The sequence below is a fragment of the Castor canadensis genome, chromosome X, assembly GCF_047511655.1.
Source record: "Castor canadensis chromosome X, mCasCan1.hap1v2, whole genome shotgun sequence".
NCBI classification, from domain to species: Eukaryota; Metazoa; Chordata; class Mammalia; order Rodentia; family Castoridae; genus Castor; species Castor canadensis.
Genome location: NC_133405.1, coordinates 114,330,242 through 114,357,288, shown reverse-complemented (window position 1 = coordinate 114,357,288; position 27,047 = coordinate 114,330,242). Strand labels below are relative to the sequence as shown.

The following is a 27,047-nucleotide window of genomic DNA, read 5'->3' as shown; positions in this document are numbered from 1 at the left end:
TGAGGAAAGTTTAATAAAAGAGCTGTTCACTGAAGTGAGTGCAGGGTGTGGGGAAATCACAAGGGATAATATTCAAAACAGGAGCCATTTTGTATGTGCACTAGGTAAAGAGGGTCATGTGACAGGATCATTGGTGAAGAGAAGCCAGCAGCAGGGAATCAGGGAAAAAGCATTCTGATCTCATTCTTTAGCTTCCCACCATCTTCTACTCAACTTAAAGCTAAGAGAACTTGGAATTTCATTTACATAATCCACACAGGTCAACCTCCAAGGTCCAGAGTAATGCAGGGAAGCATGGAGAGTTGATGTGGAGGGCAAAATGCAAATACTTCCTTGTGCTCCTGCTATGACAATAGCCTCATGTCTTCCACAGGCTCCCCCTAGCTTCACAGGGAGATAGTACTTCTCCAAAGAACTATTCAGAGCACATGGCTCTTCCTTACTCAAAAACCTTCCTCTATATATAAACTCATTTTAAAATTCCTTCCCTTGATATCTGAGGCCCTTTACATCTTCTTTCCACAGTCCTTCCTTATGTGCTTCTTGTCCATACTTTTGGAACTCCAAAAGTGACAGAGATAGTGGCCCATATTATTCTTAGTCTCCTCTTTTTTTAGTATATTAGCACCCCTTACCTCTTATCCATGATTTTGCATTCTGAAGTTTCAGTTACTCACAGTCAACTGTGGTCAAAAAATTTTAGAGGGAAAATTCCAGAAATAAACAATTCATAACTTTTAAATTGTGCACTGTTCTGAGTAGTATGAAAAAAGAAAATCTGATGTTGATTGGCTCTGTTACTTTCATTTGGCACAATGCATTTGAGGTTCTTTCGTGTCTCTATGTGTATCAACACTTTGTTCCTTTTAATTGCTAAATAGTATTCCATTATATGGATGATGAATGTACCATAGTTTATTTATCTATTCAATTGATGAATGACATTTAGGTTACTTCCAGTATTTAGTAATCATAAATAAAGCTAGAATTTATATTCATGTACAGGTTTTTGTGTAAGTATAAATTTTCATTTCTCTAAGTGGGTTTGCTGGGTTACCACAGATTTTTAAGGGCTGAACAATATTCCATTAATGGATTTATCATGATTTAATGAAGAAATGCTCTCTGTAGGAATATTTAGGTTGTTTCCAGTATTTTTTTACCACTTTTTGTCAGTACTGGGGTTTTTTGAACTCAGGGCCTTACACTGGTCTCACACTTGCTAGGCAGGTGTTCTTCCACTTGAGCCACTCTGCCAGCTCTTTTTTGTGTTGGGTATTTTTGAGCTAAGGTCTTGAGAACTAGTTGCTCAGGTTAGCTTCAAACTTCAATACTTCTGATCTGTGCCTTTCAAGTAGCTAGGATTACAAGTGTGAACCTCCGGTGCCCAGCAGTTTTTCACTCTTTTAAGTAAGGGCACAATGACCATATTTGTAGGTAAATCTTTGCATGTGTTTTTGTTAATCTTCTTAAGCAAAATTCCTAGAAGTAGATTTACTTGATTAAAGGCCATTAACATTTTTAAAGACAATTTATATCAATTACACTCCTGCCAGCAGAAATTGTTCTTTATTGATCCAAATGGGAAGAGAAAAATCAATTTTCTGCAGGTCAATGGTATTTTGTTGGTATAGGTCTCAAGGCATATTAGATATACTACTTGATACAGTGGATTATTTGAGAAACTATACCTCTCACACCCCCTCTTCTGACATATTGTAAACTCTTTGAATTTAGAAAGGAACTCAGCACATTGACTTTCTATTTCAAAGCCAAACTTAAAATTTTGAGATCAAGTGGAGTGTACAGAGCATAGAAGAATTATATTTGAGTCCCAGCACCACCATCCCTTCATGATCTTATGTCTTTCTTTTTTTCCTCCTGAAGTCCTTTTTCCTTATGTACAAAATGGGAATAATTGTACCTCCCCCAGTGAAATGTCAAGATAAAATGCTAAAATCAACATCAAATTGTTTTGTGAAATGTTAATCACTATACAAATAATACATACCTATGAAATGTTGTCCAAATGATGATAATTATAGGATCAATCTCCCTGCTGCAATTGGGCATTATTTGTCTTCAGCCCTCGAATTCATTACTAACTACTATTAATGTGCACATTTAGTGTACAGTATGGCAAAGAGAAACGCCTTTGAATACTATTTAACTGCCTGGACTTTATGGTTCTTATTTCTATATCTCTATCTACTTTGACCAATAACATCTGCCCAATAGATGCTCCATCAATATGAATGATAAACTGATTAGCTCATACAGTGAGAAATAGAGGGCCTCGAACTATTTTATAATGTAACAGTAGACATGATGAAAAAAATAAGAAGATTGTTTAGGTAGTATCATACTCATGGATGAGAGGTATGAGAGCACAGTTGAAAAGTCAATCATAAGTGAATTGAGTGTTCAGGGGTAGTAAGAAGTCATAGATGACTATACACATTTAAGATGTAGTTACTAGGCAATTGGGAGGTTTCATTGGCAGAAAAATAAACTAGGAGGTGAATTTCAGACACAGAGTACATTCATGTTAAAATATTTGGATGTAAATCTTTTCATCAAAACTCAAGTGAAAGAACAATATCATAAGTACTAGAATGATAGCTGAAGTTTTGAAGATGGCTGCGTTAAGGAAGGAAGACTGTAAAATAGAATTGTATATACAAAACACATTTTTCATACAATGGAACATTATTCAACCTTAAAAAGAAGAAAGAAGTCCTACCATTTTTAATAATATGGGTGAACCTTGAAGACATGCTCAGTGAAGTAAGTCAGTGACAGAAGGATACATGTTGTACGATTCCACTTATACAAGGTATCTAGAAATAGTTAACCTTATGGAAATAGAAAATGGAATGGTGGTTTCCAGCATATGGGGGTGGGAGGAAATAGGGAATTATTGTACAATGGGTACAAAGTTTCATATGAATGAGTTATAGAGATATGCTATACAAGACAGTGTTTATAGTTCCTAATACAGTGTTATGAACTTAAGTGGGAATTAATTTTAAGAGGGAAGATTTCATGCTAAGTATTCACCCCATCCCACACACACGAAAGGAAAGTCACATAGGACACACTGATAGATAAGTTTATTACCGTTATATTGATTATGGTAACAGCATGACAGATTTACACATATGCTCAAATTCAGTAAATTAAATACATTAAATATGCATGGTTTGTATATATCAATTATATGTCAATAAAGCTGTAGAAAATAAAGATAAAAAGATGGATACATTGTCCAACACTGCAAAAAAGAAGAAAAAAGGGAACTACCCCCCCAAGGAATGCCTCCCACATGGTGGTGGTAATAGAACTCCAGTCAAAAAATAATACAGAAACTAGAATAAGGATAAGGTGAAACACAAAGATAACCTAGTTGAAGTATGAGCAATTGTGGGTTTAAAGGACTGAGGGTTAGCTTTTTAAGTAGCCTCCAAATTTTTGTCCAGAGTGGTTGTACTAGTTTACAGTCCCACCAGCAGTGTAAGAGGGTTCCTTTTTCCCCGCATCCTCGCCAACACCTGTTGTTGGTGGTGTTGCTGATGATGTCTATTCTAACAGGGGTGAGGTGGAATCTTAGTGTGGTTTTAATTTGCATTTCCTTTATTGCTAGAGATGGTGAGCATTTTTTCATGTGTTTTTTGGCCATTTGAATTTCTTCTTTTGAGAAAGTTCTGTTTAGTTCACTTGCCCGTTTCTTTATTGGTTCATTAGTTTTGGGAGAATTTAGTTTTTTAAGTTCCCTATATATTCTGGTTGTCAGTCCTTTGTCTGATGTGTAGCTGGCAAATATTTTCTCCCACTCTGTGGGTGTTCTCTTCAGTTTAGAGACCATTTCTTTTGATGAACAGAAGCTTTTTAGTTTTATGAAGTCCCATTTGTCTCTGCTATCTCTTAGTTGCTGTGCTGCTGGGGTTCCATTGAGAAAGTTCTTGCCTATACCTATTAATTCCAAAGTATTTCCTACTCTTTCCTGTACCAACTTTAGAGTTTGAGGTCTGATATTAAGATCCTTGACCAGTTTTGAATTAATATTGGTATAGGGTGATAAACATGGATCTAGTTTCAGTTTTTTGCAGACTGATCCAGCAATACCACTCTTGAGGATATACCCAAAAGAATGTGACACAGGTTACTCCAGAGGCACCTGCACACCCATGTTTATTGCAGCACTATTCACAATAGCCAAGTTATGGAAACGGCCAAGATGCCCCACTACTGATGAATGGATTAAGAAAATGTGGTATTTATACACAATGGAATTTTATGCAGCCATGAAGAAGAAGGAAATGTTATCATTCACAGGTAAATGGATGGAATTGGAGAACATCATTCTGAGTGAGGTTAGCCTGGCCCAAAAGGCCAAAAACCGTATGTTCTCCCTCATTGAGGACATTAGATCAAGGGCAAACACAACAAGGGGATTGGACTTTGATCACATGATAAAGCGAGAGCACACAAGGAAGGTATGAGGATAGGTAAGACACCCAAAATCTAATAGCATTGTTGCCCTCAATGCAGAGAAACTAATGCAGATACTTTAAAGCAACTGAGGCCAATAGGAGAAGGGGACCAGGAACTAGAGAAAAGATTAGTTCAAGAAGAATTAACCTAGAAGGTAACACACACGCACAGGAAATCAATGTGAGTCAACTCCCTATATAGCTATCCTTATCTCAAGTAGCAAAAACCCTTGGTCCTTCCTATTATTACTTATACTCTCTCTTCAACAAAATTAGAGATAAGGGCAGAATAGTTTCTGCCTGGTAGCGAGGGGTAAGGGGGGGTAAGGGAGGGAGTGGGGGGCTGCTAAGGGAAGGGGCAGGGGGAAGGGGGGAGAAATGACCCAAACATTGTATGCACATATGAATAAAATAAAAATTAAAAAAAAATAAAGGACTGAGGGTGTAGAAGAGGAAGATGTATTTAATCCTATGAGCACTGGTGAACTCAATAGGGCAATTTCACAACAGTGGTGAGGGCTGAACCAGATCACTGGGCCTGAAGGAGGGAGCACATAGAGTGGAAGTAGCAGGAGAAGGTCCTTACCAGGCATTTGAGAAGTTGCGTTTGGAAAGAAGGAAATGTATGTGGAGAGGGGCAACATCTGAGGGTTGCTCATCCCTCTCTCCTGCTCTGTATACCAGCCTATTCAGTTTATGTTTTTACTGAATTTGCTTAGGGTCTTTTTTATAATATTAAATTAAATGAAAAACTTATTTCTACCTTTAAACTTCCTAAAATCATAATCAAGACTATAATACAGTTTTTAAACTGAATGTATGTATCACTTTTTATATGTATGTATCATTTTTTTCTCACTGCAATTGCTTTCTCTATGATTTCTATTTTCTTTTGATGTGATGCATATAGTTCCTGTAGCAAGAGTAAGTTTTCTATCATTTATCTGAAAGGCTGAGTTAAATTTAACACTTTTCGAAACATTAAATTAAAATAAGAATAGTGCTTGATATGTCTGTATCATATATCAAAAGTAAAGATTCAATGAAAACTTTAAGATCACTTACTAAACTTTCAAAGATGGGCAGATTTTCCATAAAGATTTCAACAGCAGAGACAGATGGGGTACATTCCAGAGGGGAAGGTCACAAGAGTGATGAATGAGACCTCTAATGTCTGCCATAGCTGTGAAAATCTTTATGGCTAACTAAAATTCCTCACGAATAACAACCTGTAAATATTATTTGAGCTGTCAGACAGATAACGCTGAGCTGAGACCATTGCACATGGTGAGTGGAATACCACACCATGGAATTGTCAGTACATTGCCAAGTCATTTAGAGTATCAGACTTACATTTGATCTGGGAAGTCAAGAGTTCATGCTAAACTACTTGGTAAGGTGACTGAGTTGCAGAGAAAACACCATGTCTAATACCCGGTATTGCTGGCTGTATAGTACCACAAAGTGTAATAAACAATATTGGATGCCATTACTTATGAAAGAAAGACTCCTTCAAGTGGACTTACAGAAAAACTTCAAGAACCCCACTGTGACTATTAGTAGAGTAAAAATCAAATCAAGCATCATTTCATCAGATATAGGAGGATAAGTGTCTATATAGAGCTGTGGCTAACTTGTACTGATGGAATTTCTGAATAAATCTGAACAGAATTGGCTGACTTCATTATCAGAGAACATTTCTTCAGGTAATGGTGGTTATAGTCTTTGGGCCATCTGGGTTAAGTCAGGTTACTAACAAGTCAGTGCAATATTGCCAGGTGCCTTTAGTGTCTCTCCAGATGTGCTTTTAAAAGACGGCAGGCAGTCAACACCATTTGCTGAATGCTCTCTGTGTGAGCAGTATTGTATTAGGCACCAGGGAAATTCCAAGGAAAGTAAAATTGGAAACCTAAGACAGTAGGGAGCAACTCAGATATTAAAAACCAAATGACTATAGATGAGATATACATCCATTTAGAAAGCAAGATGTGAAGAGTGAGAAAGAGCTAAGGATATGACAGCAATTAAAGCAATAAGAGGGTGGGAGAGATGGAATTTTGGTCCTATTCTTTACTCCAATGTGAAAGAATTTAACAGGTATATCCCATCCATAGCCTCATGGTAAGCAGAGTGAGCTTCTTAGTCCTTTAACCTTGTCTTGACCACATGACTTGCTTTAGCAGCCATGATATGAACAGAGGCTTGTGCTCTTGTGCTCTGGCAATCTGTCATGAGAACATTCCCCAGGTGGCTTCTGATCCTTTAGCCTGTGCCTCAAATACCAACACATTTAGAAATAATCTAAACTGAATTCATAGCCTGGAGGCAAACCCAGCCAAATTTCAGCATGAAGCAGAGATTTTCACTCAAGCTTGTTCTCGATCCATAAACTTGAGGAATAGAAGTTTTGTGTTCTCATATAGAAGTTATATGTAATCTACCTGATTCAGGGGTGGTGTGAAAGGTAAAAGGAGAGAGGCACAGAGGGGAAGAAACAAGTAATTAAATATTAGATAATATCCCCATTTGTTTAGCCTCTTTTTCTATTGTCATTCAGTTGAGACTTGCGAGATCCACTCACTAGTTTCTGGAAACCTTCTCTGTTCATCCATATTGGTTATAGCTCTGTACTTAAATATATTATTAAATTGTCTCAGCTTTGGTTTTCTCGTCTGTGAAATGGTGATGACAACAGACCTTATTTTATAGGGTTGTAAGAATTAAACAGGTTAATCCATGTAAAATGTTTCCACAGTGTTAAGAGCACAAAGTGCTCCATATCTTTGATTTCTATCTACTCCAACCCCATATTATTATTAATGCAGCAAGTCATCAGGAAATTTATTCCATTAACTAACCTACTGCCAATGTAATAAATCTCATTGTAACTAGGAAAATGAACCAGATTCTCTATGATTCTAGAGTTAAACATTAACACATCAAAAAATGGGGCATGAACTGACTCAAGGAAATAAATCCCTCCTCTTCCTTTTCTAGCCATTTTCTGGTTTTTCTGAAAACAAAATGCATATAGTATATGGTTTGTATAAATGTATATATATAGCTTTCAGAGGAGTAAAACATAAAAGGAAACATCTTCCTTTCGGCATTCTGATGCTGTTGCCAACTATGAAAATTAACTGTCTTTTATTATTTTATATTAGTATTGCTGAGAAATTCAAAACAAATAGCTAAGTATTTTTAGAAAGAAAACAAGCCATTTTCATTTTCAATTCAATTTTTAGTTCTCATTTTTAAATTAAATTTCACATTACCAACCTTTTTACCATTCTTTTTTCTTTTTAAGTTAGTGTGGGTGATGTATGTTATAGGAATACTCTGACCTGAAGTTATAACTATCCCATTATGACTTGCTGCTCTTTATTTTGCACTAACATAGCAAGGTTCTTGTGAGCTTTTGTGATAAGCTTCAGGAATCACTGAAGATTCAGTTCAAAACATTTTCTTTCTCCTAACACCTCTTATAGATATATGTATTCTAGACCGCATGGACCAAGTCTTTTGAATTAATTTGCTTGCCTTGATAGGTCAAGTTCTACAACATGAACTCTACTATGGTTTATCATTCAAGGATTTGTGTGTTACAGGCTTGAACCTCAGTGTGGCAGTATTGAGGTAGAACTTTTAAGACGTAAAGCCTACTGGGAGGTGTCCAGGTCATTGGGAGCTTTGCTCTCTGAAAATATTAAGGTTGTTTTCATGGGACCCTTGTTAGTTTTCAAGAGATTTTGTTAGAAAAGAACAAGCCTAATCCTTCACTTTCTGGCTTCTTGCCTTGCATGTGGTCCCACTTGCACATGTCCAACCATGCTATGTACCAAGGGGGGCCTCACCAGAGGTTGAACCAATGGGGCTGCCTGATCTTGAATTCTTAGCCTCCAAAATTATGAACTATATAAATCTCTTTTTTCTTTTATAAGGTACTCATCATTAGGTATTGTCTTATAGAAACAGAAAACAGACTAAGTTTGTCTTTCACTTTTTAACCTTCTGAGAATAAATCCCTTCTGTCCTTAACTCACACCATAAGTGAGCTCATTCAATGCTTCTTCTAAATTTTTCCATATATATCCTGCTCTGACTTTCTCTTTCTACATCAAATTGCTCCCATGTTGACTAATCCTTCAATTGTTTTCTCTCCTGTCTGCCTATTTCTATCTCATTAAAACATTAGCACTCTCTAAAACCTATATTTATATTCATTATACATACATAAGAAATCTCTTTTCAGAACAAAAGGGCTATAAGGAGACTACTCATAGAATTGCAAAGGGGGATATTAATCATATCAGCATGGTGAAGAACCTGATTTCTAATTACTGAATGAATCTTGTGACTCTTGCTAATTGAAACCAAGGACCAAGTGAATAGATGCATTCTTTGCTAGACTCATGTCAGTTGGAACATCCTCTTCCTCAGATTTGCATGTAACCACAAGGGATGATGTACTTTAGTAGCAGTTTAGATAAAGAATCTTATTTCCTTCATTGTAGAATGAGTTCCTATTTCCACTTAGTTTCTGCAGCAGCCCCACTATTTACTACCACTATAAAAGATCAGGTTTTTAAAAATAGGCCTATCTATTTTGTTTAGAATCTGTGACACAAGGCCAGAATTCTTTCTCATTCTTAATATTCTAAGTGCCTAGTATTTGCTAATAATAATATGAATGAACAAATGAATGATACAGGAACAGGAAATAAAAATGCTATAGGCACATGTCACTTATTTAACTCAGAATCCTAAGTTTTCTCTTCTCACTAAAACAAATTACAAAGGTTTTTGACTACATAGTAAGGCCCTATGTAGTTTGACCCTCGATTCCTCACTGATCTTCTATCATTTGTCATCTTGCTTCTTGGGCTTCAGTCATACTAGTTTCCTTACTATGTTATATCTATATACAAGGTGTTGTTAGATGTAAGAAATTTTTAATAAATAATGTATGGGGTTGGAGGTGTGGCTCAAGTGGTAGAGGGCTTATCTAGCAAGAGTAAAGCTCTGAGTTCAAACTCTAGTGCTCCCCTCCCCCCAAAAAGAGTAATGCTTGTCCTTTATCCTGTGGTGCTCATACTCTAATCAACTTCTTATGATCTATTTTACAGACATTCCTGCATTATAACTCTTACCTGTCATTGACATGTATGCCACTGAACTTAGGGTATAAAGCAAGAAGCTGACATAACTTTTATGATATCCCCAAAATCCTTACCTATTAATGGAGATCATAAGGCCAGATGCCTTAAATAATGATCATAACTACTTACATTGGAAAAAATCATCAACCTCATTATGAAAGCAAGAGTAAATTAAATTATCCAGTGACTAGGTTGGGCCTATTACAATGCCTATTTTTCAGATGCTTGAAAATGCTTATCAGTTACATTGCCCCCACACAGATAGGGTTCCCCTAGGAAGCTGACTCTAAGACAAAATTTATCTTAAATTATCTGTTTTACAGAACAAGATATTTAGTAAGGTGTGCCATGGGGATTGACAACTAGGGAAGAGAGAGGAAGGAAGCAGGAATGGAAATAAGGAGAAACTAAATTTGGAAGTAGCCTGGTGACAATCTCAGTCAACTCCACGGGAGCTCTTAGTTACAATTAGACTTCTCCTGAGTTGGGCCAAAATGGTCTAATTTTTATACTCCTGCATTAATCAGAAGCTGCCCAGGATGGGGTATGAACCTAGGCAAGGCAAATGAGGCAATCCCTAAAGATTGTCTGCTGGGAAACTCCTCTTCACTGAAGGGTACTTCAGGGTACAGACTGAGAAGTGGTCTGAAATTACTCTTCAGGTGCAGATCACTCTACTTAGTGTTCCACATACCCCATTTCCATGACCACAAATTATCTAAGAGGTTGCTTATAAGAGTAGTTTTTACTGGGGATAGGCCTGCAATCCCAACATTCACTAAGACAGGAAGATCACAAATTTGAGGCCAGCCTGGGGGTACATAATGAGATCGAGGCCAGTCTAAACTATGTAGAAAGACCCTGTCTCAAACCAACCAACCAACCAACCAACTAACCAACCAATAAATGAACCACCAAACAAACAAAAACCAACAAAAAAGGATAGTTTTCAGTCAGGGATAATTTCACCCTCAAGAGGACATTTGATAATGTCTGTAGACATTTTTGGTTGCTTCAACTGAGGGAGGGTGCTACTAGGTAGAGGTTGAGGATGTTGCCAAGAATAATGCACAAGAGAGCTCCCAACAATGAAGAATTAACTGGCTAAAATGTCAAAGGTATCCAGGTTAAGAATTCCTGATTTGCAGGCTGGTCCATATCTTACTTTTTGATGGATAGCAAATATCTGATATAATCAGATGTTCCTTGTAGAGTTTAATTGTAATATGCAGAGATAAACATAGATGACAAAGAAGTGGGGAGTGAAAATGTCAGAGAAGAAAGGAAGAAAACAGAAGTCACAAGGAAGTAGAAACTATAAGTAGAAGGTACTTTGTGGAGAGAAGAGAGAAGCTATGATACTGTGATAGTTTGAGGTCTATGGCAGCAAATACATATATAGAGAGAAGGGAACATATGTGCCATGGTGACTATTGTTCCCATCTTTCTTTATGCTTCTCTGCAACCCCTCATCACCTAAATTATATTCCTACTCCTTATGGCCTTAAAGGGACACGGCACCTAACATAGCAATACCTGTAGTGGGATGGAATCAAAATGATTTTCATTGTTGATATCTGAAAGTCTATTTAAAGTTCCAGGAGAATAGTTTTTAAACAAGGAAGAGTTTATGCATTTCTACAAAAGAACACAATGCCTTTTGTCCTCATCTAAAAGTTCTCACCAAAAAGTATTTTGTAATCCCAAACTACTTGTGTTCTGAACATGGAAAACATCCAAATGGAAAAATGAAAGTAATGATTTTTGCCCACAGAGATGTGATTCCACCATTTCTGTTGTGCAAAGTTTTGTATTCTGGGACAGATGACAAAATGCTACTCTAGGCCAAACTCACAAATGCCTTCGTTTTCTGGGGAGTGAAAAAATATACCTTTTAGGAACCACCATTCCACTAAAACAGTGCCTTTGTCATGAAACTGATTCAGAACTGTTGCCAGTCTCTCTGCTTTAGGTCCTCACGAAGCCTAGAAAAATCTGTCAAAATGAAGAAGCTAAAACAAGAAAAACATAGACATTTGCCTCACGTCTGCCATGCTACCAGACTAATTTTCATGTAGCTATACAATAAAGGAATGGTAGTTAGTGATCAAGCTAAATGTCACAATTTAGCTTCATAAAGCCTGGGAAAAGTTAATACTTTTGATGTCCCACTCAGATCCCCTTGACCAGGCTAGTTCACCCATTCCCAGGTATTGTGAGTATTGGCTGGTACAGGCCCATTGCCCCTTTCACCAGAGAATCTCCTCAACCAAATGGGAGCTACCCTGATATCTCTTATTTTTCTGAAAGTCATAGCCAATGACTGGCTGACATGAGGGAACACAAACCCAGCACCCTTGCCTCAAACTGGGGCCAACTCTGTGGTACAATTTGTGTTCCAGAGCCCCCTGTGGGATCAGGCTGAAGTTAGTCTTGACTCCTCTCTCAACCTGATTCTCTGACCAGCATTTATCCTCAATGTAGGGTGGCTTCCTTTATTCCTTTTCACCTGATAGTGAGTATACCCTCAATAAAGCACTTCTATATGAAGTCCCATGTAAGGCTCTATTTCCAGGGAAATTTACCCAAGTCTAATGTAACCAACTGTTCTGGTTTGCTCAGAACCAAGGAGATTTTCTGGAATATGGAAATTTCAGTGCTTAAATCAGGAAAGTTATGAACAAATAAGGATGAATGGTTACTCTACTTAAGGCAGATGAATATTTGGATCCCTTCCTGCTTAAGAAGATGATTTTCATTAAGTGACTTGGATGATCAGAATTCTGTAGATAAGTTAGTTATGTTCTGGTAAACCAGTTATGAAAAGCAAGTTTAATTTGCAGTATATATTATTTCTGTGGGGTAAATATTTTCACTATGGTTGATTGCAAGCTACCAAAAGTGTGTAATAAGCAGCTCACAATTCCTGTATATGTAATAGTTGGTTCTCTTGAGCCAGGATAAGCCAGTTCCAGCACACATATTCCCATAGCAGAAATTGAGAACTTTCCTAAGTTTCCTCTGTGTTCAAATAAAGGGAGTGTGTAGGGTTAATGACGCAAAATTTCACTACCAAAGATACTCTAAAACAAATAAACCTAGAGGCTTACTGGAGAGTATAAATTTGAGCTAAAGGAACTGGGTACAGTGGTTCACACCTGTAATCTCAACTGCTAGGCAGGCAGAGATCAGGAGGATTGTGTTTTGAGGCCAGCCTAGGCAAGAAGTTAGTGACACTCCATTTAACCAACATGCCAGGAATGGTGGTGCATACTTATAATTCCAGATTATGTGGGAGGCATGGGTAAGAGTATTGTAGTCCTAGGCTGGCCTGGTCTGGGCAAAAAGCCCTATTTGAAAAATAAAAGAAAAAAGGGCTGGGGGCGTGAATCAAGTGATAAAGTGCTTGCCTAGCATGTGCAAGGCTCTGAGCTTAGACCCTGGTACTGCCAAAAAATTGAGCTAAAGGAGAAAGGGTGATAACAATAGGTTTTTGAGGAAAAAGTGCAATTATTATCAGTATATCTTTACATTTATAGAAGCATGACCAGCATTCCTGATAGAGTAGATGGCATTTGTCCCAATTCCTAACATGCAGGACAACACATGACAGCTAAAGAAACTGGCTCAAATTATTTTACCATGAGATTTTACCTGATAGAAAGCTTTAGACTGAAAATCATCTCACGTTGTAGGTACAAGATTCTTTGTGACTTTTATCATGATGACTTCTTTAAGCCAATCTGAAGCTTTACATTATTGGCACACTTATATATCAAATCATATATCCTCTGTTCAGTGAATATCAGCAATTATTAACACATGTGCTTAACTGTGTTTTTCCCTTGTTTTTAAAAATTAATCATGTAAGGAAGGGGCTGGGGGTGAAGATTTGCAGTTTTCAGGATGGAAACAAACTGTTTCACCCAATGTAGTCAGGGCAAGTATAAAGGCTTGACTTGCTTTGACAAGGGAGAAGGAGTTAACTGGGGATATGATTAAGGCAGTTAAGATTATAAAGCCTGCAAGTAATAACTGATCAGTTATTTCTTTTTACAGTGTCTCATAATCTGTGAACAAGAAGGTCACTCAAAGAAACTCATACTTTTTAAATTTAGAATAAATAATAAAAAGGAAATTTGTCTTATACAGTTCTATTGCCACCAATAGAGTATAATACTGCAAGAGGTCACTGGGTTAATACGAGTGTATAAGAATTTTACTTTTATTGTTTTTTTCCATTTTAAATGTAATATATGCTTATTATAAAAATCTGCAAAAGTAAAAAGAAAAGGCACAATAACTGTTTGCATTTTGATGTACTTTTATTTCTAGTCTTTTTAATGTATACCTTGCTACTATTTTTACTTTATTTTTAATATAGCTGTGATCATACTATAATTTTGAAATCAATGTTTTTTCTTAATATATTACATGGCACAGCTAACCATGTAAAGTTATGAATGTTATTAGTCCATACTAAGAAACAACATAAAAGATCACATTATTTATTGAGTGTCTACTCTATGATAGTCTCTATATTAAATGTCATATCACTGTGTATTTTCAATATCAGAAGTAAATTTACCTCTTCTTCATTTGGGTGTAGGAAATAATTTAGTCTATAAATATTTACTGAACATCTACCAAGTTCCAGGTACCATGTTAGGCACTGGGGAATATAACTGTCAACAAGACTAATATCATCGTGATCTTATACTGATTAGGGTATACATATTAGGTTATTCATCTATTCATTAATTACACAAATAACTATTGAGCTCTTATAATGTGCCAAATACTGGGTTTTCATATTAGATTCATGAAGATAAGCATCAGAGGAGTGAAACTACTTACACTGAGAATTAAATGCAAGAGGATAAATGATATTTCATAACTAGTTTGACTCTAATGGGTATACACTAACTCATATTATTGTACCAAATGTAATACTGATACCAATGCTAAAAGCAAACACTTGTACAACAGGTACTATGTGCCAGGCACTTTTCTAAGGGTTTTACATATAGTAACTACTTGATCTTCACTATAACCCTAAAACATAATGCTTCCATACTTTATTAAATTCAAAATCATACTGATCATAAGGTACATTCTGATCTTAGAGCTGTTAAAACCTGAGTGAAAAAACATATGTTAAAATTAATGAAATATGGAAATACGTTACTATTATCTTCACGCTTTAAAGATGGAGACTAAAAAGATACTAAGCCATCACTAAGGTATCTGACCCAGTCAGTATAGTTCTACAGCATTAAGACCCCTTTACTTTAGGGTAGATTTTTCAATCTCTGTAATGAAAGTCATTGGGATTTTGATGGGAATTGCATTAAACATGTAGATTACTTTTGGTAGTATAGCTATTTTTACTATGTTGATTCTACCAATCCATGAGCACAAGAGATCTTTCCAGCTTCTCTGTAGTCTTCCTCGATCTCTTTCTTCAGGAGTTTGTAATTCTCCTTATAGAGGTCATTCACATCCTTTGTTATGTTTACTCCTAAGTATTTGATTTTTTTTTGAGGCTATTGTAAATGGAATTGTTTCCATTTGTACCTTCTCAGTTTGTTCATTGTTGGTGTATAGAAAAGCTTGCTGTAGCTGTTTATGGTGTCTAAGAGTTTTTGGGTGGAGTTTTTTGGGTCTTTAAGGTATAGGATCATATCATCTGCAGATAGGGATATTTTGACAGTTTCTTTACCTATTTGTATTCCTTTTATTTCTTCTTCTTGCTTAATTGCTCTGGCTAGGAATTCCAGTACTATGTTGAATATGAGTGGGGGTAGTGGGGACGCCTGTCTCGTTCCTGATTTTAGGGGAAATGATTTCAGTTTTTCACCATTGAGTATGATGTTGCCTGTAGGTTTGTCATATATAGCCTTTACAATGTTGAGGTAGTTTCCTTCGTCTTAGTTTTCTTAGAGTTTTTATCATGAAGTGGTATTGGATCTTGTCGAAGGCTTTTTCTGCATCTATTGAGATGATCAAGTGGTTTTTGTCTTTGCTTTTATTAATGTGCTGCATTACATTTATGGATTTGCGTATGTTGAACCACCCCTGCATCCCTGGGATGAAACCGACTTGGTCATGGTGAATGATCTTTCTGATGTGTTGTTGGATTCGGTTTGCCATTATTTTATTGAGGATTTTTGCATTGATATTCATTAAGGAAATTGGCCTATAGTTCTCCTTTTTTGGAGATGTCTTTGTCTGGTTTTTGGATGAGAGTAATATTGGCTTCATAAAATGAGTTAGGCAGTGTTCCTTCCATTTCTATTTCGTGGAACAGTTTAAGGAGGGTTAGTATTAGTTCTTCTTTAAACATCTGATAAAATTCAGCAGTGAATCCATCACTTGGAAACACAAGAGACTGCAAATAGCCAAGGCAATTCTCAGCAAAAAGAGCAATGCTGGAGGTATCACAATACCCGACTTCAAACTATATTGCAAAGCAATAGCAATAAAAATAGCATTTGGTACTGGCACAAAAACAGACATGAAGACCAGTGGAACAGAATAGGGGACCCAGATATGAATCCACACAACTATTCCCACCTCATTTTTGACAAAGTTGCCAAAAATATACAATGAAGAAAAGACAGCCTCTTCAACAAATGTTACTGGGAAAAGTGGCTATCCGTCTGCAAGAAACTGAAACTAGATCCATGTCTATCACCCTGTACTAGTATCAACTCAAAATGGATCAAGGGCCTTAATATCAGACCCAAAACTCTGAAGTTACTACAGGAAGGAGCAGGAAACACTCTGGAAGTAATAGGTATAGGCAAGGACTTCCTCAATAGAACTCCAGCAGCACAGCAATTAAGAGAAAGGATGAATAAATGGGACCTCATAAAATTAAAAAGCTTCTGCACAACAAAAGAAATGGTCTCTAAAATGAAGAGACTACCCACAGAGTGGGAGAAAATATTTGCCAGCTATGCATTAGACAAAGGGCTAATAACCAGAATATACAGGGAATTTAAGAAACTGAACTCTCCCAAAATCAATGAACCAATAAAGAAATGGGCAAGTGAACTAAACAGAACTTTCTCAAAAGAAGAAATTCAAATGGCCAAAAAACACACGAAAAATGCTCACCATCTCTAGCCATAAAGGAAATGCAAATCAAAACCACACTAAGATTCCTCCTCATCCCTGTTAGAATAGCCATCATCAAAAACACCAGCAACAGCTGGACATCGATCTACCATTTGATCCAGCAATACCACTCTTGGGGATATACCCAAAAGACTGTTACTCCAGAGGCACCTGCACATCCATGTTTATTGCGGCACTATTCACAATAGCCAAGTTATGGAAACAGCCAAGATGCCCCACCACTGACGAATGGATTAAGAAAATGTGGTATCTATACACAATGGAATTTTATGCAGCCATGAAGAAGAACGAAATGTTATCATTCGCTGGTAAATGGATGGAATTGGAGAACATCATTCTGAGTGAGGTTAGCCTGGCCCAAAAGACCAAAAATCATATGTTCTCCCTCATATGTGGCATTAGATCAAGGGCAAACACAACAAGGGGATTGGACTATGAGCACATGATAAAAGCAAGAGCACACAAGCGAGGTGTGAGGATAGGTAAGACACCTAAAAAACTAGCTAGCATTTGTTGCCCTTAACGCAGAGAAACCTAAGCAGATACCTTAAAGCAACTGAGGCCAATAAGAAAAGGGGACCAGGAACTAGAGAAAAGGTTAGATCAAAAAGAATTAACCTAGAAGGTAACACCCACGCACAGGAAATCAATGTGAGTCAATGCCCTGTATAGCTATCCTTATCTCAACCAGCAAAAACCCTTGTTCCTTCCTATTATTGCTTATACTCTCTCTACAACAAAATTAGAAATAAGGGCAAAATAGTTTCTGCTGGGTATTGAGGGGGGGGAGAGGGAGGGGGTGGAGTGGGTGGTAAGGGAGGGGGTGGGGGCAGGGGGGAGAAATGAACCAAGCCTTGTATGCACATATGAATAATAAAAGAAAAATGAAAAAAAAAACCACCACCAACAAAAAGTGTTGGTGAGGATGTGGGAAAAAAGGAACCCTCATACACTGCTGGTGGGAATGCAAGCTAGTGTAACCATCTGGAAAAAAATTTGGAGGCTTCTTAATAATCTAAACATAGATCTGTCATATGATCCAGAAATCCCACTCCTGGGGATATACCCAAAGGATTGCAACACAGGTTACTCCAAAGGCATCTGCACACAATTGCCAAGTTATGGAAACATCCAAGATGCTCCACTACTGATGAATGGATCAAGAAAATGTGGTATTTATACACAATGGAGTTTTACTCAGTCATGAAGAAGAATGAAATCTTATCACTTGCAAGTAAATGTATGGAACTGGGGAACATCATCCTGAGCGAAGTTAGCCAGGCTCAGAAGAGCAAAAATCATATGTTCTCCCTCATATGTGGACTTTAGATCTAGGGCATATACAGCAATGTTGTTGGACTTAGGTCAGATGACAAGGGGAGAGCACATACGGGAGGTATGGGGATAGGTAGAAAACCCAAAACATGAAAGCATTCTATGTCCCCACTCAGAGGAATTAATACAGAATCCTTAAAGTGACAGAGGTCAACATGAGAAGGGGATCAGGAACCAGTGTAAAGATCAGTTAGAGATGAATCAACTTGTGTTGTAACACATTTGTACATGAAAGCAATTCTAGGAATCTCTCTGTATAGTTATCCTTAACTCAACTAGCAAAAATGCTTTGTCTTCCTTATTATGCTTATTATCTTCTCTTCAACAAAATTAGAGCAAAGTGTAGAACAGGTTCTACACTGGAAGCAAGGTGGGTTGGGGGGAGGGGGTGGAGGCGGGGGGCAAGGAGGAGAAATGACCCAAACAATGTATGCACATGTGAATAAATAAATAAATAATAATAATAATAATAATAAAGACTCATTTACTAGACAGGGTCTTGCTTTTAAGAGCAGTCTGGTTGCCCAGACTGGTCTTGAATTCCTCGGCTCAAGCCATCCTCCTGCCTCAGCCTTCTGAGTAGCTGGCACTACAGGAATATACCACCTGCTTGGCCAGCTTGTACTCTTAACCAATATCCCATACTATTTTTATGCATATTTTATACTATTTTTGACCCAGAGGTATTGAGAGAAAATTTCAGACTCTGTATATTATCTTTGTATGGGCTAGAGTAAGAGGAAGAGAAGAGGAAAAAAAATCTTTGGCAATTCCAGATGAACTAGACAGTTATTGGCCTGTAGATGTGTTCTTAATGGGAAACACAGTGTATTGCTTAGAAGTCCCAAAACTGGGTAACTTTCCTAGATCTGTTATAACCACCTTTGGGACTCTGGTCATATCAATTGATCTTTCTGCACCTAATTTGTCATCTGTAAAATAAGGGTGGTCCAAACTTTTTGGACTGTAACTCACAGAAGGAAAACATTTTTACATTGTAATCTAGCACACACACCCCACAATCCTCACTGAATAACCAAAGTATCAAAATGATACTTCACCTCTTTACTTGTGTAATAGACTCTGATATTCTCTAATCTGTTTCATTACCTTCCATTAAGAATTGGTGGCTGATTTCAGAATTCACTAATGAGCAACATGCCTAAGAGTTTGATTGGTATTAGTATAACCACACTCTATGCTTCTCTCTAGTTAGGAATGCAGCATCATGGGACTGCTAGGATGGGACTGGGACTGGGGCTGGGAACTTCAAGAAGGATAGAAAGTTGGCCCTTTTGGCTTATAAGTGCTCATTGCTGTTTTAATTGCATGATGTTCTTAACTACTTTCAGCAGAAAAGTCTTGTCATTGTGCCATTTGGCAAATATCACTTTGGGACAAAGATTCACTGTGTGGTATGACATGTTTAGTGAGAAGTTAATTGGTATACCTGAAAAAAAAGTCCATAATCACTTAAGTGTGAGGAAGAGCTCCCAACTCTTTATCTTCCCCATAGACTCTCAATACCTAATAAAGGCTCCAAAAACTCCCATAGGAGAGAAACTTGCTTATCTCAATAACCCTATGTTTTATCAGTCTTATGGATCCCATAACTATTACTTCAAGTGATAGTTATTAAAATCTTATAGACCATGAATGTTCTGAGAAAACGAGCTTAGGAAAAGCTCCTTTAGTGAATTCTAGAACATGAAAAATATTAAGACAATCACAGGTTCTGTTATAGAAGAAATTTTTTACCTTTATTCAAAAATAGATGAGAAAAGTAGAACTTAGAATAGAAGCCCAGAGAATTAAGAAACTGGCCAGAAAAGTTTTATACTTTTTGAAAATAACAAAAGAAGGGTAATACTTAGACTCTCATGCCAATCAATGAGCACTATAATACTTTCACTGACATACAGAAACTGATACTGTGCCTACCAACTATATATATATATAATTACATACATATAATTTGTCTAATGATATGCATAGTGCAATATATAAAATTTTTGAAACGAACGTAATAGAATTTCTCCTTTTTCTTGGTTTAAGTTGCAGAAGTCAACTCAGAGTTCTAGAATATTAAAAGTAGAAATAAAGACAAGCTGGATTCTATCAATGGATAATGGTCAAATTTTAATGTTTTTTTCCTCTTCTCAAGAAGAAACAGTGAAGAGAGAGTGCTTCTCTCTTCTGATAAAAAAGCACATGCTGGTAATGTAGTTTCCAAAGGAGAGTATTTGTGTGTATATGTTGAGAGAGAGAGAGAGAGAGAGAGAGAGAGAATGTATGGAGATACTTTCTGTGGGGAAGTATATGGTTAAATAGTGGCTCATATATTTTTTTTCTCTTGGTAATTTCTACATTTTAGAAGTCACTTTATTATTCCTAGTAGCCTGGAAGCAATTTACCAAACATGTATCAATTCAAACTCTTCTGATATGTCTTTAGTGGAGTTTTAAAATATATTTTTATTTACTTTTGAAGGAAGAAGCTGTTTTGCTTTTGCAGAATACTATTTAATACAAATAAGTGACTTCCAAGATGCCTTGACTTAAACATGGTTTTGATGGTCTACCAAACTTCAGGTACAACTTTCTAGAGGTCAGTTTGACAATAGACAACAAAAGTTTTACAAATGAAAACATATTTAACACAACAATTACATTGTTAAAAAGCAATAACCCTTGTAGAAAGAACCTGAAATATCTTTAAAGGTTTAAAAGGAATGTTAGTTGCAATATTGGATGCAATAGTGAACATTTTGAAATAATATTAATATCAAGGAATTCAGAATTGTCTTGGCAAATTTGCTATGGCCACAGAAGGGAATGTTGGCTAGCCATTAAAAAATTACTTGGGAGATTCCAAGATGGCGGCTAGAGGGAGGAAGCAGAAAAAAGTGTGCCTCCTACAGTAAAATCTTGGAGAGACACTGGGAATACACCTTACAGGAAAAACCACCGAGAAGAGGCAAAACTTTGACTCCTCCACACTTCCAGCCTGCACATAGCATCTCCACTTCATGTTAAACCGAGAAACCAGAAGGGCTCCCATGCTGCCACCAGATGGCAGTGCCCAGATGGCTTGGGAAGATGTGGACCACAAGGTGAGCTAAGCGGCACATGGTACTCCCACAGACAATCCTGGTCCAGATCAGCATAGCCCCCTGGACAGACCGACCCCTACCCAGGGAAAAAAGGAAAAAAAAACTGAATAATAAGCAATAACAGCAAAAAAGACACATAGCAAAGAGGGCGGGGAGCCCTGAGTGCCAAAAGGGGGGAGGAGAGAAATCCCTCACAACAAGCTGGCTGGAGAAGGCAGCAGCAGCGGCACATGCCCAGCAACCAGGAGCAAGAAAGCTTATAAAAGTGGCGGTGGGAGGAAAACTTCACAGGCGAGGGGAAAAGATCCACTTCCCATGTGAGCTGTAAATAAACACACAGGCCTTAGAAAGTGGGTGCAGTGTCACCTCCCCCAGTGTGCTTGGAAAGGGGAAAGCTTGTAGCAGTGGTGGTCACACCCAGGAGAACTCTAAATAAACAAAGCCTGAGGGGCTAGGTGAGTGTTAAGCTCACTCCTGAGATCTGCATAAATAAAGCCTCCAGCAACAGCTGGCTGACAGCAGCAGGCAGGTGAGCCACAGCCTCAGATAGCCATTCATAGAACTGTCTCCAGACTGTTTTTTTTTTCTCCCTACCTTTGATGAGACAACAACTGAACTATACCTGCATACTGAAAAACTTACTGAAACCGTATTGCATTTGATTTGGGACACTTTGTGGTGTTTTTTTTTGTGTGTTGTGTTGTTTTGTTTTGTTTCAGTTTTTTTCCCTTTGATAAGACAATGACAGAACTACTTCTGAGACACCATCTCCAGGATTGGAGGCTGAGGAACTAACACCAAAATTATTAAGACTGAAACTTTATTGCATTTGTACTTGGAGATTTTTTTAATTTTTATTTATTTATTTTTTATTTTTATTTTTATTTTTAATTTATTTTTTATTTTCAATCCTCTCTCTGTCTCTCTAATACCTGTTCAGTTTACTGTTGATTAATACACTATCTCTCCCTGTTTATATCTTTGAAACTTTTGTTTATTTGTTTTGTTTTTTCTACTTGTTTATTTGCTTTTTCCTTTTTCTTTAACTTCTTTGCTTTCCATCTCCTTTCACCCTTCCATTCTAAATATCACCATTGTTATTATTACAAGCTAGAAAATACTTAATTGCACACAGTACAGGGACAATAACAACACCAAGGGCAATGACGGGAAGACAGAAAAAACAGGGAAACCAGTTTCCTCACAGCAAAAAATTAGTACAGAAACCAAAGGGAAATGAAGAAAACAGATACTCAGATCCAGACTCCAGCAAAATGAAGATAAATTATGCCAAAGAACCCAACAAAACCCACAAGAACAATCTAAAAGAAGAAATACTACAGGTGATCAATGAGAATTTTACAAAGATGATACTGGATATGGTCAACCAAAATGTACAGGAGACACTCAAGAAATTCCAAGACAACAAAAATAGAGAATTTGAAAAAGCACAAGAAGAACATAGATGCAAAAATCCTCAATAAAATAATGGGAAACCGAATTCAACAACACATCAAAAAGATCAGTCATCACGACCAAGTAGGCTTCATCCCAGTAATGCAGGGGTGGTTCAACATACGAAAATCAATAAACATAATAAACTACATTTAGAGAAGCAAAGACAAAAACCATTTGATCATCTCAATAGATGCAGAAAAAGCCTTTGATAAGATCCAACACCATTTCATGATAAAAGCTATAAGAAAATTAGGAATAGAAGGAAAGTACTTTAACATTATAAAAGTTATATATGACAAACCTACAGCCAGCATTATACTTAATGGAGAAGAACAGAAACCATTCCCTCTAAAATCAGGAACTAGACAAAGATGCCCACTATCTCCACTCCTATTCAACATAGTACTGGAATTCCTAGCCAGAGCAATTAGGAAAGAAGAAGGAATAAAAGGAATACAAATGGTAAAGAAACTGTTAAAATATCCCTATTTGCAGATGACATGATCCTATACCTTAAAGACCCAAAAAACTCTATTCAAAAGCTCCTAGACACCATCAATAGCTATAGCAAGGTAGCAGGATATAAAATCAACATAGAAAAATCATTAGCATTTCTACACACTAATAATGAACAAACTGAGAAAGAATATATGAAAACAAAAAAATTCCATTTACAATAGCCTCAAAAAAATCAAATACCTAGGTGTAAACCTAACAAAAGATGTGAACAACCTCTATAAGGAAAACTATAAACTTCTGAAGAAAGAGATTGAGGAAGACTATAGAAAGTGGAGAGATCTCCTATGCTCATGGATTGGTAGAATCAACATAGTAAAAATGTCTATACTCCCAAAAGTAATCTACATGTTTAATGCAATTCCCATCAAAATTCCAATGACATTCGTTAAAGAGATTGAAAAATCTACTGTTAAATTTATATGGAAACACAAGAGGCCACGAATAGCCAAGGCAATACTCAGTCAAAAGAACAATGCATGAGGTATCACAATACCTGACTTCAAACTATATTACAAAGCAATAACAATAAAAACAGCATGGTACAGGCACAAAAACAGACATGAAGACCAGTGGAACAGAATAGAGGATCCAGATATGAAGCCACACAACTATAACCAACTTGTCTTTGACAAAGGCACTAAAAATATACGATGGAGAAAAAGCAGCCTGTTCAACAAAAACTGCTGGGAAAACTGGTTAGCAGTCTGCAAAAAACTGAAACTAGATTCATGTATATCACCCTGTACCAATATTAACTCAAAATGGATCAAGGATCTTAATATCAGACCACAAACTCTAAAGTTGGTACAGGAAAGAGTAGGAAATACTCTGGAATTGGTAGGTATAGGTAAGAACTTTCTCAATGGAACTCCAGCAGCACAGCAACTACGAGATAGCATAGATAAATGGGACTTCATAAAACTAAAAAGCTTCTGCTCAACAAAAGAAATGGTCTCTAAACTGAAGAGAACACCCACAGAGTGGGAGAAAATATTTGCCAGCTACACATCAGACAAAGGACTGATAACCAGAACACATAGGGAACTTAAAAAACTAAATTCTCCCAAAACTAATGAACCAATAAAGAAACGGGCAAGTGAACTAAACAGAACTTTCTCAAAAGAAGAAATTCAAATGGCCAAAAAAAAAAACATGAAAAAATGCTCACCATCTCTAGCAATAAAGGAAATGCAAATTAAAACCACACTAAGATTCTACCTCACCCCTGTTAGAATAGCCTTCATTAGCAACACCACCAACAACAGGTGTTGGCGAGGATGCGGGGAAAAAAGAACCCTCTTACACTGCTGGTGGGAATGTAAACTAGTACAACCACTCTGGACAAAAATTTGGAGGCTACTTAAAAAGCTAAACATTGATCTACCATTTGATCCAGCAATACCACTCTTGGGTATATACCCAAAAGCATGTGACAACAGGTTACTCCTGAGGCACCTGCACACCCATGTTCATTGTGGCACTATTCACAATAGCCAAGATGTGGAAACAGCCAAGATGCTCCACTACTGATAAATGGATTAAGAAAATGTGGTATTTATATACAATGGAATTTTATGCAGCCATGAAGAAGAACGAAATGTTACCATTTGCTGGTAAATGGATGGAATTGGAGAACATCATTCTGAGTGAGGTTAGCCTGGCCCAAAAGACCAAAAATCGTGTGTTCTCCCTCATTGAGGACATTAGATCAAGGGCAAACACAACAAGGGGATTGGACTTTGATCACATGATAAAGCGAGAGCACACAAGCGAGGTGTGAGGATAGGTAAGACACCTAAAAAACTAGATAGCATTTGTTGCCCTCAACACAGAGAAACTAAAGCAGATACCTTAAAGCTACTGAGGCCAATAGAAGAAGGGGACCAGGAACTAGAGAAAAGGTTAGATCAAGAAGAATTAACCTTGAAGGTAATACACATGCACGGGAAATCAATGTGAGTCAACTCCCTATATAGCTATCCTTATCTCAACCAGCAAAAACCCTTGTTCCTTCCTATTATTGCTTATACTCTCTCTTCAACAAAGTTAGAGATAAGGGCAAAATAGTTTCTGCCAGGTACCAAGGGGGTTTGGGGGAGAGGGAGGGAGCAGGGGCGGTAAGGGAGGGGGTGGGGGAAGGGGGGAGAAATGACCCAAACATTGTATACACATATGAATAAAAAATACTTGGAAGAAGAATATCAAAAGAAAAATAGTATTTTTAATACAGCTGTAAAGTTAAAAAGCATTTTATAAAACTGTAACTTGTTTTATACTATATTATTGCTTGGTTTAAAAGAAAAAAAGACAATATGAATACACACACATATGCACACAAAGACAAAAAATATATATACCAAATATCTGAGAGTATCTCTGGGTAGTGGAATTTTAGAAAATTTTCCTTTCTTTTTTTATGCTCTCTAAATATCCCTTTATGAGTATATATTACCTTTGTAACTTAAAATAGGATAGCATGAAGACACATCCATATTTATTCTTACTGTTCCATTTCTTCAATAGCCCTTAAAACCATTTGGTATGTGTTTATATGCACAAGCAATGCTTCTAGACAATTATTAATGTTCCATTTGGGTATTCAAGAAATTGGAGACTTCTAGGACTGGCTCCATTCAGGCAGGTAAAGGTCAATCTTTTTATGAGCATCCATGTCTATAGACCTGATCTTTGTGGAAGTAGACTCTGATATGATACGGTTGGAAAGGTGTGAGGATGTTCCACATGGCCCCTCAATGCTCAGAGCTTATGCCTGACATTCTACCACCAGAGAACCATTCCTCAGACTTATGGATTTTTACTCTATTAAAATGCAAATAACCCAGGAGAAGTATACATTAAACTTTACCTGTCACTTGGGTTAAATGAGTGTAACATATCATTTTCTGGGAATAGGTTTTAATAGGGAAGACACGGCAATTCAAAGGAGAGGGAGACAGGAGAAAAGTATGAATGAATATACAAGGCTCCTTAGGAGTAATTAATATTCATAATAGTAATTTTTTTTATTGTTTTTGAGTCACTCAGGAATATGTTATCACATTTGATCTCAATTAAATCAAATAGAATGGATGTCACCAAGGTAAGTTAAGCAGATCAGAGATTTGGAAAAATACAGAAGACAAAATTTGCAGCCTTTTTAATTTTTCTAGTGTTATTCCTAAAAACCACTATCCTAGCCATTGAAATGCACTCTTTTAACTTATCCCTTTTTTCTTGGCAACTCCTAAGCATGAATGATATTGTCCAAATAAGTAGACCACATGTAGATAATAAGGTTAGAGTAGTCAAGAAAAAAATGACAAGTTCTTACCTAATCCATTATCGATGTATAATAAAAAGACAGGACCAATATCTTCTAGGAATTTTTGTTCTAAAAGACAATGGCCAACTGGAGATACACATGGAAGCATCTAGTCAAATACTTTACAATATTTATGAACATGATCATTTTATAAACCCACAGAGAATGGAAAAGACCAGAAAGCAGTAATAAAATAATGCAGCAGAAGACTGAAGGGAGACCATAAAGAATTACTTCTTCTCTATAAAGTATATAAATTAAACAAAAGTACAGTGTAGTGGTTCAAAACATAGACCCTGAGCCATCTTCTTGAATTTGAATCCTGGCTCTCTCAATTGCTGGCTGTGTGCCTCAATTGCCTCATCATTAAAATGGGTATAATAAGGTTATGTATCTCATGGAGTTGCTACAGGGTTAAATTAGCTGTTATTTGTAATATTGCCAAGCACAAACTAATTCCGAGAAATGATAGTTAAACCCTCCAACATAGTCATATATGAACAGAA

At 36.9% G+C, this 27,047-nt stretch overlaps 1 protein-coding gene across 15 annotated transcripts in view; it reads right to left on the bottom strand.

Moving 5' to 3' along the window:
- The window catches only part of Dmd (dystrophin), a 2,168,746-nt gene that overhangs the window by 216,152 nt on the left and 1,925,547 nt on the right, over positions 1 to 27,047 (bottom strand). The gene's annotated exons all lie outside the window — the stretch shown is intronic.